Source organism: Panicum hallii, chromosome 1 (genome assembly GCF_002211085.1).
Source record: "Panicum hallii strain FIL2 chromosome 1, PHallii_v3.1, whole genome shotgun sequence".
Classification (NCBI taxonomy): Eukaryota; Viridiplantae; Streptophyta; class Magnoliopsida; order Poales; family Poaceae; genus Panicum; species Panicum hallii.
Window position 1 is genome coordinate 9621914 of NC_038042.1, and position 4309 is coordinate 9626222.

Sequence of the window (4309 nt, forward strand, 5' to 3'; positions counted from 1 at the left end):
CTGCGCCGCTGCGGATGTGGTAGGAGATGGAGGAGGAGCGCCAGATGCTGCTGATGGCCGAGGTCTCCGACGCTGAGGTGAGGTACGCCGCCGGATCAGGGAGGCGAGGGTAGCTCCGGCGAGGAACTCCGAGCGTCGCGGCGGCGGCCGGTTGCGAAGGGGAACGGCGACACGAGGAGCCACGGAAAGGAGTCGCTGGCTGGGCTGATATGGGCTGAGAACAGGCATGTGAGATTGGAGTTGGCTGGACCGATGGTTGGATAGAAAAGCAACGGGTCAGATGCGTGACCGGAGAGGGAATACGCCCCGGCCTCCTCCCAGCGACGCCCCAGAGCCCTCCCCTTCGCCCGGCGCCCTCACCCTCCACCGCGCCGCCTCAGCGTCCTGACCTCATCCACCCCGTTCCTCGAGTAGTCGCCGCCGCATGATGTAGACTGCTCATACGGCCATATGGGCATGATCTCGCCCTCGGCGGTGTCGCCCCCCAGCCCCAACCGCCGTCTCGCGCGCTCGCCGGCGCTCTCCCACACGGCGCGGCACCCACGCTCTTTCGGCACACCCACTCGACGGCTCTGCGCACAAGGCGGCGTACCCTCCTCCCAGCCTGCGTCTCTCTTGCTCGGCCGGCGCCACCCCATCGCTCGCCGGCACCCACGCCGTCGACACTTCGCCGCGCCCATGCTGCGGCAGAGCCCCAGCATCGAGCGCATCCCAGAGGACGCGCGCCGCATCCTGCTCCACCTGACCGGCAAGCTCTAGGGCGGCGACGTGGACCCGGCCGCGCTCGTCGTGTCCCAGCTCAGGGGCGCCATGACCAACGAGGTCTTCCGAATCACCTAGCCCGGCGGCGAGGCGACCCGCGCAAGGTGCTCGTGCGCATCTACGGCCAGGGCATCGAGGTCTTCTTCGACCGCGCTAGGTCCGCATCTTCGAGTGCATGTCGTGCCACGGCCTGGGGCCCTGCCACGTCGGGCGATTCGCCAACGGCCGCGTCGAGGAGTCCATCAACGCCAGGGTACGCGCGCGTCCCCCTTGTTAATTTCGTAATTTGTCTGTTGGAATGGTGAATCGGTAATGGTGACATCTCATTCTCGTATTGCCTACACTCTTGCTTTCTCAGACGCTGTCTGCGGCAGATCTGCGTGACCCGGAGATATCAGCGCTGATTGCCAGGAAGCTGAGGGAGTTTCACGATCTCGACATGCCTGGAGCCCTGGACCAAGGATGTCTCGTTGTGGTAGAGTCTCAGGCATGTATTGTTTTATGTCACCTTCTCTTATCATGGCGAGAATGTGAGTGATTGCTGATCAGAGGCTGATTTGCTTGGTGTTGTCTGAATCAGGAGGTGGCTTGAGCAGGCTCGTGTCAGGTGTTCCCAGGAAGAGTCCAAGCAATTTCAGTTGAATAAGCTAGGCGATGAGATTGCGTTGCTGGAGAAGGCGCTGTCGGGGGTCAATCAGTTAGTAGGATTTTGACATAATGATCTGCAGTATGGGAATATTATGATATATGAAGAGACCAGACAAGTCACATTGATTGTAAGTTCTGATTAAATGGATTCACGAGGCGTTCTGATTCTTGATTTAAGCATAGTGTGGTAACTGTTTGCATAATTATGTGGTACCTGTTTGCTAGGGATGGAGACAACTTGGTTGGTAGCCATGTCTTCCTATACCTGACTGCTATTTTGTTGATCAAATCCTGCAGGACTACGAATATGCCAGTTTTAACCCTGTTGCATTTGACATTGCTAATCACTTTTCTGAGATGGCTGCTGATTACCATACATCAACACCTCATGTGCTGGACTTTGCAAAATATCCTAGTTAGTTTACTTATAACCACATGTGTTTCTAAATTGTATCGTGCTCTTTTAGTTACGTTTGCTGCATCATTTCATTTCTCTGTACTATCAGACATTCAGGAGCAGCGAAGATTTGTTCAGAATACCTTAGCTCTTTAGGTAATTGCAAAGCATTTTAAAAACATTGCATACCAATTCTGCGCTAATCAAGCATTTAGCTTTATGAAATGCTCACTTGCATTACATGGATACATTGTGAGAATTCTCTGTTCCTAAGAATTTATATGGTCATCAGGTGAGCACTTATGCGGCTTCGTCGTGTCTCCCTCTCCCGCTTTTGCCCCTCTCCGGAGCCCCTCCTTCGCCGGAGCGCCCGCCGGCAAGGTAGCCTGCTTGTGCTGCCATCGGGCATGGGGAAGAACTCCGAGCCTTTGCAAGAACAAACGGTGTTTTCTGTCCGCACCATCGATGTCGCGTCGCATAGCCCGTCCTCATCGATCCATGCGACGACCTCAACCCTAGCGACACGCTCTCACTTGGTCGGCGTGGGAGGTCGGGCCATCATTGTCACCACCAGCAACGCGGTTCACCAGCGGCGCCCGCGGAGTTTCCCCGCAGTATGCGAGGTCGCGTCAGATGAGGCTAAGGCGAGCCACATCAGCCTCTCGCCGGCCGATGACCGTGTGCTCAGCTTCGGAAGTTCCAACGCTGACTACCGTATGCTCCTCCTCCCGCAGCAGCAAACTCTCCAGCACCAGCCTCCGTGCATGCTCATCCTTGCGAAGCTTCATGTTGGATGACGCTTACACCAACAAAGGTATTTTTGGGATACCCTTGAACTGCTCGACGAAATGAGAAGAAGGACAACTGCAAATGGCGTCATTAAATATAAAATTGGAAAAGTATATATTATTGCCATTTGGCCGTTGATAGTAACAGGGAACTAAGATTATTTAGTGTTAACTCCTGACAAACTTGATCTTATGTGGTTGCTCCAATAGTATAATTTTGACAAGCTATATTCGTGAGATTGTTCTTCTGCTAATTCTTAAGTCTATTCCGAAATTCAAAGCATCTTAATGATCAACCTACTTCTGGATAATGGAAATTTTTCTATGCCAGTAGTACCAAAGGAAGCTGGCTATCCCTTCAATATATCTTGCTTCACAATATATAGGGTTCCAATAGAGGCATGAAAGAGTAGTCGCAACTTCCTGCCAAATTCAAACAAATAGTTTTTTGAACATATTCTAGGTATGTAGGTCAGGGTAGCCAATAGTACATGCTACATCATCTTAGAACATATCCTACACTACACTTAAGATAATTTACTAAACAAGTTCAACACATCAGGGCTAACCATCAAAGGTACGGTATTGCTTCGTACCTGATGGCTACGTGTGTTTGAGCTCACTCAGAGGGTCAAGACACCTGAGCCTTTTTGCCAAGCCAAGCTTCATGTCAGTGTCCTTCAGCATTCTGTCAAGTACTGCAGGCAATCTGAATTTGAGTTATTCTAAGTTACACCTACCTATATGCCACTTAAATTATTTGTTAGCCTCAGTTCGTGTACAGGACGGCAATGTGTCTGGACGTCGCTGGATGGGGTGATGTTGGATGGTGAATTGGTAGGGTCAGGATAGGAAGGTGATGAGATTGAGGAAGCGTTAAGCGCAGAGCTCCGGAGATACCCTACCTTGCCTAGGGTTTGGTGGCAGAAGCAGCAGGAGTGGCATACGGGATCGAAAGTAGAGGGTGTGACAAAGAAGATAAATTATTCTATTGGGTTACGCACGACGTGTCCAATAATTCATTTGAGTGGTTTGAATATGTACATTGAACATAAATATTATTGAAGGTAAAATTTTTACCTTTATGGCTGTGTTGTTTCAAATATTTCATACTTATAAAGAGAATTTATTTTATCCATAGCAACGCACAGGTAACTAATTACAGTGTGAAAAAGACCTTTGTTTATGCCGCATATTGGCGACCGATTAAACATTGACCGTGGTTGATCGCGTCACTGAGTATGCTGCGCTCTGCACATACTGCTATCGCAGCCGTTTGCCCTCTATCCCGACCGTCCAGTACCGTGCGTAGCAACGCACGTGCGTAGAGAATCCATGTTGGGAGCAGGAGGATAAGGCTGTGGCCTCCAAGGAACTAAAGTTTTTCTTTGGGGTACGTGAAGGAACTAAAGTAGCTGGATGCCTGGACGACTTGCTAGTGGGCTGAGTTGTTGGGTGGGCCGTTAAGGTAGTGGCCTGTATTGTTTGTTTTCTTTTTGTCCTTTTATTTTTTCAGGCTGTCAGGTCAGCCCACGGGTTAAAATTGCAGTCCACGCCCGACCTGAATTTCTGACAGGGTCAAAAAAAAAACAGGCCCGTGCACGGCCCATGCACCTGTTGGGTCGAATCAGGTTGGGTTTATTTTTTTATTAAGGTTTAAAACCGGCTTTTTATATCGACATGGTGGATATGTACAGCCAAGGATTACAAGAGC

General features: G+C 50.7%; 1 pseudogene; it reads left to right on the forward strand.

Annotated features, from left to right (window-relative positions):
• Positions 1 to 316: 316 nt before the first annotated feature.
• Positions 317 to 3732, forward strand: LOC112879936 (annotated as a pseudogene).
• The last annotated feature ends 577 nt before the right edge of the window (positions 3733 to 4309 follow it).